At 44.8% G+C, this 15,674-nt stretch overlaps 1 protein-coding gene across 2 annotated transcripts in view; it reads right to left on the reverse strand.

Moving 5' to 3' along the window:
• STK38L (serine/threonine kinase 38 like) overlaps positions 1-15,674 on the reverse strand; it is a 74,266-nt gene that overhangs the window by 32,339 nt on the left and 26,253 nt on the right. The window contains exon 1 of one of the 2 annotated variants that reach the window (XM_068277655.1): positions 4,472-4,547. The exons of the other annotated variant lie outside the window; for it this stretch is intronic. The gene's annotated coding sequence lies outside the window, so the exon portion shown is untranslated. Of the gene's footprint in view, positions 1-4,471; positions 4,548-15,674 lie in introns of those variants that run through there. 2 annotated transcript variants of the gene reach the window in all.

Consider the following 15,674-nt stretch of genomic DNA (forward strand, 5'->3'; position numbering starts at 1 on the left):
CCTGCTGGTCTATTTCTCTGCAGTAGTATCCGAATAACACCAGAAACAAGCATGCAGCTAGTCTTGTCAGATCTGACTTTAAAGTCTGAAACACCTAATCTGCTGCATGCTTGTCCAGGGGCTATGGCTGATAGTATTAGAGGCAGAGGATCAGCAGGGCTGCCAGGCAACTGGTATTGCTTAAAAGCAAATAAAAATGGCACCCTCCATATACCGCTCTCTTCAGTTCCCCTTTAAGCAGTACACTATCCAGAGAGGGGTCTGATCGATCTGGTGGCAGATCAAGCGATATATGGGTACCTTAGAAGGCACATATATGTTAAGTGCCATTTCTTGTTAGTGAAGTCAACAGGCCCATCGTGGCAATAGGTTTGTGGATAAATTTCTCATCAGCAGACTACCCACTATGCAATTTTCACTGCAATTTCTCCCCAGGCGATTTTTTGAGTGGCAAGTGATAGTTTGCTTAATCTCATGGCATGGGTACAGTCACGCGATTGCACGAACAATGTTTGGCAACGTGCAGCGATAACAACAGTCACAGATCCCTGATGACTCCCGCGCAAAGTACTGCGATCGCTTGACTTCCTGTTCGCGCCCGTCATTTGCCGTTCCGTGTTCCAAGATGGATCGGGGAACCTCGTTCTTCAGGAGGTAATACTGTGAGGTTCCCGCATCCATCTTCAGGTGAGTATTGAGTTTAAAGAGGAACTGTAACCAAGGATTAAACTTCATCCCAATCAGTAGCTGATACCCCCTTTTCCATGAGAACTCTTTGGCTAGATTCACAGTAGGACGTTGCGTTTTCATGCCACGTTAAAGTCGCACCGCAAGCTTACAACGCAACGCGCCCAAAAAGTGGCAACGCAGCGTTACCGTCGCATACAGCAGATACAGTAAAAAATACAATGAAAAGTATGCTTCCAAGTCATTACTGAGCATGTGCAAACAGTCCAACGCAGCTAATAACGTGTATAACGCACTGCATGCAGTACTTTTACTTAACGTGCAGCGTTAGACACCAACGCAACGTGTGCACTGTGAACAGGGCATTGATTTTTCATTGCAGTGAGTTATTCTGCGTTAAATGCTGTTTTAACGCGCGACTTTAACGTCCCACTGTGAACTTAGCCTTTACCTTTTCTCAAATACATCAGGGACATCTGTATGGCTGATATTGTGGTGAAACCCCTCCCACAGTGTGAGGTCATGGCCATGGTCCTGACAGCTTCCTGTCTGTGAACCTTGGTGCATTATGGGAAATAACGGCTGTTTTCAACTGCCAAGCAACCAGTATCTCCCTCTGTGCATATGTGTGTCCATTTAAAAAAACAACCTTTTAGCCTACTGCATTGTTAGGGGGTGTAATTATAAATATTTGTAGTTGGAGCTGCTTAGTTTTTTTTCTTGCCTTCCAGTAGTGAAAATGATTTTGCGCAGGCTCATTGTGGATCAAACAACATGAACAAATTACATGGCGAATAGCAATCATTTCTTGCTCTCTCTTTTATTTTTAACTTCTCACTTTGCAATGTATCAGTTTATTTTTTTTTTCCCATTTTCGCCAAAGTTCCTCTTTAAGAATTTATATCAGCGTTAGTAGATGTATGGCGTAATATTGAGATGATAGGAGAAATTAAATCAGACTGCCAGTTATTTTGTTTATTGAGTTGACGCCACTGTGATTCTACATAAGAATTTTCTTTTTTTAAATAGTATGGTTACCGTTTGTTATGCAATTGTTTATGTCAAATGGATGTGTGATAGAAATACTGGTCTTACTGGATTTATGCACGGTCTAAGCTAGTTACTCTCTCTCTCTACATTTGTTCTTTGTTGTTACAATAAAAAAAGATTAAAAAAAATAAAGATTATCAGCCAGATGCAAATATTTGGGGATTGCAAGAAAACAGCCCACAACTGGAAACAGAGCCAAGCAAATGCTGCTGCTGCCACGTTGGCTGGTTCAGCTCTAAGCTGCACGCCATTTGCATCTCATTAATCACCTCAATCTGCCGAAGAGTCTTATGACACTCGTGTATACAGGAAAAAAATATTAATAAGCATGATTAAACTGGCACACCAGCAACAGGTGATTCTACCCTGCCCATTATACTAACCAGGCCTCCATTCCTGCTTTAGCAGCTTTCCTCCTCTGCTACTTCCCTTCATTTCCTGTTCTAAGAACTCAGTGCTTTAGGCACAGGTGAGCATATCCTAGTGTTTGCTACTGGAACTACTTCAGGTGGTTTCTCTTCCAGCGTGCAGCAGACAGGTTGGAAACGTTTGGAGAACATAAGTGATCCTGCAAACCTGGGTTGAAATGATGAAACATTCTCCGCTATTAGAATTGGAAAACTTTTTTCGATGTTTTCATCTCTCATCTGAGTCATGTCAGACCACAGTGGAGGTTTCTGAAAGGTTAAAGCAAACCCAGACATAAATAAACTCCAGAGTACGTGACGTAGCAATGGTGCGTGCAATTTCCCTGGTCTCACATTCTTATTTTCATTGTAAGGGATTACATTTTGACTCTAAATTGTGCACAGCAGCCATGTTCGTGCAATGTAAAATCTGGTTCATTCACCTCACAAAAAAATGTATTTTATACTTTATAGTAATCTCCTGTTAGGGCCTATTCACACTACAAAGTACCAAACCAATCGGTGGCAATTGCGCAGTGAGATCACTGCCATATAGTTACTATTGAACTAGCGCTTCGCCAATTAGTGGGAATTATCCGCTAATCGCCGTTGTGTGAATGTGCCCTAATTGAGATTATTTGCCAACCCAAATAAAGAAGTTTTGTTTATATTTACGTTTCAGGAGAATTGCTGTATTAAGGGGCCCATACACTGGTCGATTTTAGCCATCGATCGATTATATAGAATCGATCGATCAGAAATCGATTCTTTCGAATCAGCAAATCGATCAATTTTGATTGATTTTATCTGACAGGATGGAAAATCTAGGTTGATCTGCTGCTGGCAGCAGATCGATGGCCCATAGAGTTGCATTGGATCTAATGGTCCAATAATGCATTTAGATAGATTTCCAATAGATTTCATTGTGAAATCTTGTGAAGTGAGAAGAGTCGAGGCACTGCTGCAGTAAAAAAGAGGTACCTTTAATCCACGGTGTTCAGACACAGCGGGGTATACAGTGGGGGTGAGGGGATGCCTGACAGCTGTTTCGCTAAGAAAGCTTCTTCAGAGGCAAAGTGTAAGGAAGTGGTTCCTTACACTTTGCATATTTAGAACACATACCCTTTTAGCCTTTGCAATGAGAAAATAAAAAGGTGAACACAGGCAAGTTCTAACCAAGCTTGGTCCTATATGTACTCAGGTTTATCTCATGTCAGTTTAGGTATGCTGTAAAAGCGAACCTGAAGTGAGAGGAATATGGAAGCTTCCATTGTCATTCCCTTATAAACAATGCCAGTTGCCTGGCTACCATGCTGAGCTTTTGACTTTATTTATTTTTGAGTCACACACCTGTAACTAGAATGAAGCCAGAGGACTCAAAGCATCTGATCTGATCATTCTGGGCAGTGACTTCTAGTATTAGAGGAAGAACATCAACACCGAAGTCAGGCAACTGGCATTATTAGAGAATGGCAGCCACGTTACTACTCTCACTTCAGGTTCTCTTTAAGCTAGACATTAATACAGCACCTATTCGGTAGGAGCCCTTGGGCAAGTCTCCCGAACACTGCTACTGCCTATAAAGCACGGCCTAGTGGCTGCAGCCCTGGCGCTTTGAGTCCGCCAGGAGAAAAGCGCAATATAAAATGTTCTGGGTCTTGTCAATAAAGGCTTAATTATGCTAGAAGTTTAGAATCAGGATGATACCATGTATTAGCTAACTTAAAAGAATAAGAGTAAGCAAGCTTTTGGCAATATAGCCTTCGATGGGCGAAGACCGAAGAATGCTATACAGCTGAAAGCTTGCTTACTCTTATTCTTTTAAGTTAGCTAATAAATGGTATCATCCTGATTCTTCTTCTTGCTTTTATTGATGACTATCACAGTACAACACCCTACTGCTTAATTTTGCAAGCGACAGATCACTTCCCCATTATCAAGTATTCAGAAAGTAAAAATCAATGCACCACCAATTTGCTTATACATGTAAATTCGCATGGAAAAACTGCCACAAACGCACGCGAATTTGCACCTTCCTTCGAATTCACAAGCTTTTTTTCTATGCGGATTCGCCGAGGTATTGTGGAAATGGGCCATGAGGGACCATGTGGAGACTCACTGGAACTAATTTATCAAGGTAGGTGCAAGGAAGATGAGAACAGCAACTCTGAGCTGAAGCTGAAACCTGATTGGCGTCCCCTTTTGCTTCAGTCCCCCTGTATCATACTTATTAACACCACAGTCAAGAAACAAGCAGCAATGCAGTCATAACAAGCTCCCCATAACAATAATACACAGCTTTCCCTGTGTCTATAGAAGCCACTTACCAACGTGTTTCTCCCCCTAGACGAGACCCCAGCTCTCCGGCGGCACTAATAACTGGCCTGACATAACACCGCAATACTGTAAGGGCACAAGATTAGCTGGGGAACTCTGCATTATCTGGATGGAGATGGGTGGGGTCACGTCTGGTGAGAGGAACAGTCAGAAGTGAAATTCAGTTGGTGCAGGAAGGAAGCACGTGCCATACATGAAACAAGTGCTTTCCACAACTTCTTGTAAAACCTTCACAGTCCAGGCTAAGAACACAGCTCAGTGATCACTGCCAGATCCGTTCAACAGCAGCAGAGACACCGTGTGTGTGAGAGAGAAACGCTCATGTACAGCCCATGTACACCATACAATTCTGGGAGGTCTGGTAGATGAATTTCAGGTTTGGAAACCCAGGTACCGGTAAGAAAAAGACAAAAAGAACACTAGTAGCGCCAATAATGTAGTACTTCTAGGAAATGGGAAGAAATAACTACTACTTACAAACGTGGGTTGCTATTGGCAACTACAGTTTGAGACGTGGCGAAATACCAACTCCATGTGGTTATAATGAGACTGCTCCTGAAGAAACACAAAGGATCACTGGTTGTAGTCGCAGAGGTAACCCCTGGGATGGGGGAGGAGAAAATGCAAGATGAAAGGAGGCGCCCCAATTGGGATACAATACGTAGTGAGTGGAAGTAAGTAATAGGAACAGTCTTATCTCGTGATTAGCGGTTAAGATTTTTATTGTCGCCACCAATTATAAAAAAAAATTGCTACTCTGAAATGGAGAAACATGGCTCAGACACTGTCATATTGACCCGAGGAAGCGGGCAGATCCTGTGAAACGCATTGTCTTTTTATTGGTGGCTAACAAAAATATTAACCTCTTATCACAAGGTAAGACGGTCACTACATACTTTCACTCACTACATACTGTATCACAATTGGGTGCCTTCTCCCATCTTGCACACACACATGCATCATATACATACAGCAAACACACACAGGGAGCGCTATACTCATCCTGCTAAGGGGAAAAGAAAGTGCTGAAGGCAGCAATAAAAACGAAGCTGCTCATTGAATTCAGTTGCAGAAAGACGACATTATGCTGGGTACACACGGTACAATTTTCGTGCGATTTTACGACCCGATCGTTTTTTCCGCTCGATTCTCTTATCTTCGCTCGTTTTTCTTATCTTTTTCCATTCACTTCTATGAGAAATCGAGAGCAGAATAAGATCGTACATAAGGGATTTTATCAATCGGATCCATCTATCGCACGGAAAATCGTACCGTGTGTACCCAGCATTAGCATCCAAACTGGATTGCAAGCAAAAGCATTCTGTACTAGACCCTTTTATCTGCTGTGAGGTTTCCTCTTGTGGAACATATAACACACACAAGAACCAAACCAGTTACAACACACACACCTCCAGCACAGAGAAGCCAGTTCACACAGAGTTGTTGCCGCACAATTCAGCAGTCTAGCAGCCAGGAATCCACTGTTACTCAGTTGCTGTATATGCAACCTGAATGTAGTGAACAAAAGACTGAAACTGAATACTTACCTCAGTAATGGGGTGCAGGAGGATCAGAGAAGCCCCTGGATCATCCAGAGGCTTCCCTCTACTGAGGTAAGTATATTACATTTTTGCCCCTACAGGTTTGCTTTAAGGCCAAGGAAGCTAAAATATGCTTTTGAGCTGTGGGTGGAAACTGGAGTGCTCAGAGGACACACACACACACACACACACACACACACACACACACACACACACACACACACACACACACACACACACACACACACACACACACACACACACACACACACACACCTCCATGCAGCTGTTGACCATAGCAGAGATTCCAACCTGGGCTGGTAAGCTGGAAGGTGAGCGTGCTGACCGGCATGCCTTCAGACTGTGAGCGGGCAGCAGGGGGCCTTGAAGAGATGACAATCTAGGAACCTGTTCATCAGATTTTACCTTTTAATTTTTCAAAATCTGTTACGGTTAGGTAGCCATACACTGGTCGATTTGCCATTAGATCGACCAGCTGACAGATCCCTATCTGATCGAATCTGATCAGAGAGGGATCGTATGGCTGCCTTTACTGCAAACAGATTGTGAATCGATTTCAGCCTGAAACCGATCACAATCTGTTGAGCTGCTCCTGCCGCCTGTGCCCCCTCCCCTATACATTACCTGACGCTGGCTCCTGGGCGTCTTCTCCGCGCTGCACCGCACCGCTCTGTTCTTGCTCCATCCCGGCGCTTCCTGTGTCACTCCGTGACCAGGACGTTCAAATAGAGCGCCCTCTATTTGAACTTCCTGGTCACTGCAGTGACACAGGAAGCGCCGGGATGGAGCCGGAACAGAGCGGTGCAGCGCTGAGAAGACGCCCGGGAGCCAGCGTCAGGTAATGCATACCTGATCGGATCGGCCGCCGCTAGCGACGCGCTCCCTACCCGCGGGCGATCGAGGGTAATTTCCCGCACGGCGCGATCGACGGACCGATCCGATTTCGGGAGGAAATCGGATCGGCGGGTGAGTTTACCGCGAACGATTGGCAGCAGATTCGATCCCAGGATCGAATCTGCTGTCGAAACGGCCGCGAATCGGGCCAGTGTATGGCCACCTTAAATTATACATTAAAGGTTGTAATAGAAAGCAATGTTCTAGTAAATACATATAAAAATAGATACACAGTATTTTGCACTGCTAACCAGGGATTGTCTAGCTGGATAAACACAGCTCTGCGGCAGAGTGCAGCACAGGGCGAGGGAACATTTGTGCCCTGAGCGGTGCTTAAGACAGCAGAGGAAAATCCCAGTTGCTGGCCATTATCCACATCCAAGTCTCTACCGTCACTGAGACGCTCTAATACCAGCAGAATAGATGCCAAATTAGGTCTTGCTAAAAACAGAGTCTGGGATTTTACAAAGGAACGTCTGGAGTCAAAAATGCCATAACATTTGGAAAGATGAGGTCATTACTACATCCATAGGGGCCAGATGGCAAGAACTGCTCACTAAACATGAGGTGTGTGTGTGTGGTGTGTGTGGTGTGTGTGTGTGTTCAGGCAGTACGGTGGCCTAGTGGATAGTGCTCTGGCCGTACGGTTCTGGGTCCCCGGATGGTATCCGAGCCAGAGCACGATCTGCAAGGAGTTTGTATGTTCTCCCCACGATACATATATGAAGATGGCAGGGATTAGATTGTGAGCTCCTCGGAGGGACAGTTAAGTGACAAGACAATATACTCTGCAGCGCTGCAGAAGATGTCGGCACTATACAGTATAAATACTAAATAATAATAGGTACCATTTGCATAGTCTCACTCCTGGTTTATGATTGTGTTGCAGGAAGCCTGAATTGTGATGAACATAAAATGCAGCTGTTGCTCGCTCTCACTTGCCTGACCTATGTGCTGGTCTTCTGCTCCTAACATTTTCTGAGTCCCTGACCCCCAACCAGTGTGCTGATCAGGTGATTTGACTCCACTGGCTGCATGCTTGATCCAGGCATGACTCAACTGCACTAAGCACAAAGGATCACCATGGCAACCAGGCAAATGTCTATTAAATCAGTTAATACTGAACAAAGATGAACATGGTACCATATCGAATGGGTAAAAGTATGGACATTACCCAGTTTTATTCTAGCTCAGTTTACCCACGTTGCATACCAGGATAAAGAAAATAGGGCATGCTTAATAACCACTTTAGGACAATAGGCTTACACCCCCCTAGTGACCAGGCTATTTCTCACAGTTTAGGCTACTGCAGCTTTAAGGGCTCGCTGCAGAGCCAAACAACTCCGCACACAAGTGATTTCCCCGCCCTCTCTGCCCACCAACAGAACTTTCTGTTGGTGAGCTCTGATTGCTGATCCTGTGTTTATTTTTTTATTAGTTTTTTTTTTTTTTTTACATAAATATTACCATTTTCTATATATTTTTTTTAAACCCCTCCCTCCCCCTGCCAGCCAATCCTAGCGATCGGCTCTTATAGACATCAGCCTATGAGAGCCGATCGCTCTCTGAGTATCCCAGGGGGACAGCCGTGTCACGACTGATGACTGAGCAAGAGCTCAGTCATTCAAGCGGAGATGCGCACGCATCGGCGCGCTCGATATCCTGCAAAACCCCGCCCAAGGACTTGACACCAATTGGCATATTTTTCAGAATATAAGACTCGCCTAGATTAACTACCGCGTCACGCCAATGGGCGTGAACGCGGCGGCAGCCCCAGGACCGCCTAACGCCAATTGGTCCTGGGGCTCTAATTTGCATGAGATCGCGCGCACATCTCATGCTCGGGGGCGGAGCTCCGCCCCCTCTTCCGTCTCTGAGCGGCTATTGCTGCTCGGGAGACTGTTAGACGGCGTGATCGTCGTCTATTTACACCGTGCAGCACTGCGATCAGCAGTCGTGTGCTGTGTTGTGCGGCCCTGCAGCTGTGCCTTAAAGCTGCAGTGGCCATTTTAGCAAAAATGTGCCTGGTCTTTAGGGGGGGGGGGGGGGGGGATTTACCACTGGGGTCCTCAAGTGGTTAAGATAGCAAAAATCTTTGAAAAAGGAGAGAAAAATACTAAACCTAGGTGCGTTTATAGTGCAGGGGCGTCTTATGGACCTTTTGCCCCCCAAACTGTCTCTAGGTGGCCAGTGTAGCTTAAATAGAGTAACTTAAACCTACACTAATTCCTGCTGCCCTACCAGCTAAGCTACACTACACTAACACAACACTGTACTCTACTAACACTACGCTGTATTAACACGAGACTGCACTAACACTACACTGCAGTTTTGGGGAAGAAAAAGTGTGTCTTATATTCCGAAACATACGTTAGTTTAAACTTTATGTACACAGAAAAAAAAAAAAAAAAAAAGAATCACCTAAAAAGTATTCAAAAGCGATTTTGCAGTGCTCCTATCTTTTGCACTGGAGCACAATTGAACCAAAAATGCTGCAGGACCCGCAATTGCAGTGTAACCAAAACACAGTCTTGGGTTCATCCCCATTCACTTGTATCAGCATAATGCTGAAAGCAGGCTAGTGGGCTCCCGGCCTCAAAAGAACTGATGACCCAAGACAGAAGTGTTGCTGAGCCGTTTTAAGTTTGAAAGACAGCAGTTTTAAAGTTACAGGCAGAGGCCTTCCCAAAATGTGTTTTCTCCCTTTATTCAAGTAGGAGGAGAAGGGGAGAGGTGGGTAAGCTTTAGGAAAGTACCATTCACACATTGTATGAATCCCAACTCCTGGCTACCAATGAGTGTGGAGGAACACGTTACACCCTGCAGTCGAGAGGTCCCTACAGACGTGCTCTGAGGTCACCAGGATTTGGGAAGACGCCCTGAAGTTTAGAAAGGATGAACAAATGAAGAGAACACAGAGCGTTTTTATCCTGAGCTGTTCCCGTCTGCATTTTTTGGGCTGTCTGGAGCTATTTATAAGCTGATGATGACAGAAAGCTCCTGTGTGTTTATATTGAGAGGAAAAACTCGCCGGCAAATCCACATGAAAAATGTCAAAGTTAGCCTTAAAAAGGAAATCTGCAGCAATGAGCAGAAAGCAAAGATTCCCGGATTGCATCACACACCGTGCAGCGATAGCCAGCATGCTGGTCACTGTATCTCTGCTCACAGAAATAAGCCAGTGTTACTTTCCATGTTGCCAGGCTGAAACCTATCAAACTGTTATCACATTATGAAATTGTGATCCTAAATGGTTGATGTCAAGTACCCTGCAGAAAGTGTCAATTTCTGCATTTGCTCCTTTTGAAAAGATCAGGTCAGAGGACTGAGTGCACTGCAAGCTTAAAGGCTGGTTCACACGGGCCTCTGCCCCGCGTTTTCCGCCGGCGTTCAGGACTCTGTGTTAAACGCTCCCATTCAAGTGAATGACTTTTACCGGTGTTTGCGCAAACGCGGCATTCAGATTCCGATTTTCCCTGGCGTTCGAGGTGACCCTGGACGCAACATGTAGCGTCCTGGGACTGTTAACCGCTGCGGCTAATGTCCCCCTGTGGGAGGAGAAAAACACTGACTGCAACTGAATGCCACTGAAAGCTCGAACGTGACGCTGCCGCAATGCAGCTGAACGCAGCGCCTCTGAAAGCCGGGCAGACACCCGTGTGAACCAGCCCTAACCTCACAGTTTTTTTCTGTCTTGTCTGCTGTTGCTGTGACAAGTCCTTTGAGCTTACACAAACCAGAAAAATAACAGTAGGAAAGGGAAAGAGTACACTCCCAGACACACATTTTCTGAACTCATGAGATCATGGAGTTGTGATTTTAGGACACTGCGAAGAAAAAAAATAATCTCACGTGCACTTTAGTTGCTTTAACCAGTGGGGGAGTAAAATAATAAAAATAGAAATATCGGTGAAACTAAACAGTGCTAAAAAAAAAAAAAAAAAAAAAAAAAAAAAATTGACCTTGGTTAATTTTAGCTTCTGAATAGAATATATGTACACACACACCAGCTAAACATCTCTGAAAGAACTGTAAACTGCTGTATGAGGGGGTGCTTATAAGTCCCTGGCATTTCACCTTCCAGATGAAATAGAAAAAACTAGTGTGAGGGTATATGACCTTGATGACGATTCTACAAAGTGTTTTTGTTTTGGTAAGAAGCTGTGATGGCGGAGGCACAAGTTAATCGGTCATTAACTTTTTGTTTCTCCAGGGAAAGTCAGCAAAGATTATTCATACACACACATACACACATACACACATACACACATACACACATACACACATACACACATACACACATACACACATACACACACACACACACACACACACACACACATACACACATACACACATACACACACACACACACACACACACACGTTATCACCACTATTCTGGACATGCACAAGCTTTCAGCAAAGCGGGTGCAGAAATGTTAGAACTCTAATCAGAAGAAGGAATGAGTTGACGCATCCCAAGCCATTTTGGCCCATGTTGAAGCTGCACAGGCCTTTTTGGCTCAGTTAGTGACTATGAATGAAACCTGGCTCCACATCATGAATGATCCTGAAACTAAGGAACAGTCAAAGGAATGGCACCACAATGGGATTCCAAATAAACACTGAAAATGATCAAAGTTATAAATACTGTATATTACAATAGTTGCTTAATGGTGGGCACATTTATAAAATTGCACAGACTGTATAGAAGGGCATCAACTAAAGTCCTGTTGTGTATCAATTACAAAGGGGGCTGCTGTCGCCCAACACTTTGAAATAGATACCCAATTAGCCACCATGTCACTTGGCTTTAATCTCCGAAGGAGGTAGGGATCACACACTGTATAAAACTACATGTGCAAAAAAAAAACACCAAACACCCACTGTGCACATTCATACATGGAAAAAGCCTACGTTTTTTTTCACAGCAGGACAATGGCCCATATCCTACTAACTTTTCTCCAATTAGATATTTTTAAACTTTACCAATAAAATACCTTTAAAGCACAAACCAAGCAAGAAAGTACTAAAAATAAGTTGGATAAAACTTTTTTTCTACATCTTTTTTAAGATAAGATGAAAAATGATCTTCTGAAGGGAAATTTGGGGAGAATAATTGGATGAGGGCCGATTTAAGTAATTTGATGGGGGGGGGGGGGGGGGGGCGGTCACATGTTAGTGCCGTCAGTTTTTAAAGTGTGCATAGTAGATCAATAGATACACCTGTGAAAGATCCGCATATGTAGACAGCTTTTAGAAATGCTTTGAAAAGATTCTTTCTAGGTCCATCAAGCTTGTCATGTTTCAAAGTGGAATATGTACTGCCCACATACAGTATGTACTGAAGCCCAATTCTAGAGAATAAGAGCAAATTCTGTTTGGAGAGTTTTGGAATGGGTTACAAATGTTTATTGCGGTTCTGCAGCTCCACCTGTGAGAAATTACATCACTTCCTGTCCAGATAGGACAGCACAGTGGCATAGTGGTTAGCACTCTCGCCTGGCAACGCTGGGTCCCCGGTTCGAATCCCAGCCAGGTCAACATCTGCAAGGAGTTTGTATGTTCTCCCCGTATCTGCGTGGGTTTCCTCTGGGCACACTGGTTTCCTCCCACATCCCAAAAACATACAGATAAGTTAAATGGCTTCCTTTCTAAATTGGCCCTCGACTATGCTATACATACATACATACATATAACTATGGAAGGGACTAGATCAGGCATGGGCAAACTTGGCCCTTCAGCTGTTAAGGAACTACAAGTCCCACAATGCATTGCAGGAGTCTGACAGCCAGTCATGACTCAACAGCAAATGCATTGTGGGACTTGTAGTTCCGTAACAGCTGGAGGGCTGAGTTTGCCCATGCCTGGACTAGATTGTGAGCCCCTCTGAGGGACAGCTAGTGACTAGACAATATACTCTGTACAGCGCTGCATAATATGCCAGCGCTATATAAATACTTAATAAATAAATCTCTAATGAAAAAGGCAACAAAAAGCCAGTGACTTCCCCTACCAGGGGCAACCAGTTTTTTTGATACATAGTTTGGTTGAAAATAAACATTCGTCCATCAAGTACAACCGGAAAAAAAATAAAATAAAAAACCATCCTGAACCTGCACATATCCCAGTTGATCCACGGGGAGGCAAAAAAACCTTAAAAGGCATGGGCCAATTAGCCTCCCGCTGGGCAGTCTTTTAGCCGACAGTAGCACGTGTCTACATGCTGTCGGCGGACTGATAAGGCCGTTTCTGAACGATCCGTTATTCTAGCGGACCAGTCGTTGCCTTTTGTAGTGTGTGTACACGCACCTAATGCTGGGCATACACGGGTCGATCCGGTGGCCGATTAGCCGCCAGATCGACCCCCGCGTCACCCGCGGAATTGATCCCCACGGTGATCGGACACGTCGGATATTATCAATCAAGCCATCAGGCTTGATCGATAATCCTCCCCTCGACGCTGTGTATGCCCAGCATAAAGGGGAAAATTCCACATGGCAATCAGATAAATCCCTGGATCAACTCTTCCAGGAATTACCTAAAAATATAGCCATGGATGCAAGGAAAGCATCTAAGCCCTCTTTAAATGCAGATTTAGGCCTAGTGCACACCAGAGCGGTTCGGCAGCGTTTTTCGATCCGCTTGCGGATGTGGAAACGCTTTGGGTAATGTATTTCAATGGGCTAGTGCACACCAGAGCGGGAGGCGTTTTGCAGAAACGCATACTCCCGGGCTGCTGCAGATTTTGGATTACGGAGGCGTTTCTGCCTCCAATGTAAAGTATAGGAAAAACGCAAACCGCTCTGAAAAACGGCAGTTCAGAGCGGTTTTGCAGGCGTTTTTGTTACAGAAGCTGTTCAGTAACAGCTTTACTGTAACAATATATGAAATCTACTACACCAAAAACGCTTCACAAAACCGCAAAATGCTAGCTGAAACGCTACAGAAAAAGCGTTTCAAAATCTGCTAGCATTTTGCGGATCTGCTAGCGGTTTTTGGTGTGCACCAGGCCATAGAGTTTGCCATAACTACTTCCGGAGGTAAGATGTTCCAGATTGTAACCACTCTCACGGTGAAGGACCCCTTTCTAAATAGATGGCAAAAACTTTTTTCCTCCACCTGCACATCACGTCCCCTTGTCCGTCGTACAACTCTGAAGCTATTTATTTCCATGGAGATCTCAGAAACAACAAGTGAGGGAAGATGGTATTTTCATGGTAGATGCTGCTCACCACACTTCATCCGCATCATTTGTTTGGTGCGGGACATATTTGCTTGTTATGGACTGGGTTGAGGATAATGAAAACTTTTATACACAATAAGTCACCCTGAGGGTGCATACACATATTCAATAGGGATTGCCCAATTATACCACTTCCATAAGAGCTTACCTACACAATCGGTTTGTAGTATTCAACATCTGTTGGCCCTCATAGTTAGAGGTGGTAAAATCGGCCAATCAAAATGAGATGTGTGCACACCCTTAGGTATAGCACACTTGCTCTGTTTTTAATTATTATCCACCGTTACTGTCTCCGAAGAAGCCAGTGAAGACCCACGACACGCATCAGGCGTTTTTGTGAAGGCATGTATCCTGTCATCCGTATTACTGTTAAAACAACTGATTTAGTTTGACATGGTAGAAGTACAATTTGAAATACAGGATGCATGATCACTGATATTACACCAAGTACGCACTTCACACAGCCAAGAAGCGTGAATTGTGTGCAGGGCTAGAATTGTACTCTTTACCACCCTAGGCCACTGTCACCACCCACCCCCCTTCAGTATAGGTAGCGAGATGACACCTCCCCTTCCCTCTAATATAGGTAGCCTGATGATCTCCCCCCCCACCCCCCCAGTATAGGTAGCCAGATGACTCTACCCCCTTTCCCTCCGGTATAGGTAGCCAGATGACTCCTCGACCCTTTCCCTCCAGTATAGGTAGCCAGATGACTCCTCGACCCTTTCCCTCCAGTATAGGTAGCCAGATGACTCCCTTAATCCCTCCTTTTCCCAACCCCTCCCCCCCACACACACCCCTTTCAGTATAGGTAGCCAGATGACTCCTCCCCACTTTCCCTCCAGTATAGGTAGCCAGATGACTCCCTTAATCCCTCCTTTTCCCAACCCCTCCCCCCCACACACCCCTTTCAGTATAGGTAGCCAGCTCACCTTCACACCGCAGCAGCCATCAGTGTCACTCATTTTTCGCTCGTCTCCAGTGCAGGAGCTTCCTCTTCCTTCCAGTCTCCAATGTTGCCCAAATCCCCAAGTCCATAGCCTCCGGGCCACAATGCAAACGTGCACAGAGAGCAAGGTGGCTGCTGCACTGGCAGCAGCAGAGTACTGCAGTCAGGCGCTCGCCTGATCTCCCTGTATTGCAGCAAGCTTGCAAATGCTGCACCAGTTTAGCCTGCTGCTTTGGTGCCCTACCTCCTGTGGTGCCCTAGGCTATGGTCTAAATCCGGCCCTGACTGCATGTGTTACCTAAACTTTCAGAAGTTTTTTCAATCTTATCTATGATTCCTTTGACCTTAAACTAAATAAGATCCGCTGCTTTCATAGGTTGCAGGAATTCTTTACATATGTATTTCCTGTTTGTCTAATTGAGCCCACAAGTTCCCTCCTTGAACAACTCTTTTTTAGCCCTTCGAGTGATTTGGCATGGATTTGTGTATTAGGGCAGTGCATAATTATTTGCTTGTCCAGGGCATAACTGTCCATGCCTC

Source organism: Hyperolius riggenbachi, chromosome 3 (genome assembly GCF_040937935.1).
Source record: "Hyperolius riggenbachi isolate aHypRig1 chromosome 3, aHypRig1.pri, whole genome shotgun sequence".
NCBI lineage: Eukaryota > Metazoa > Chordata > Amphibia > Anura > Hyperoliidae > Hyperolius > Hyperolius riggenbachi.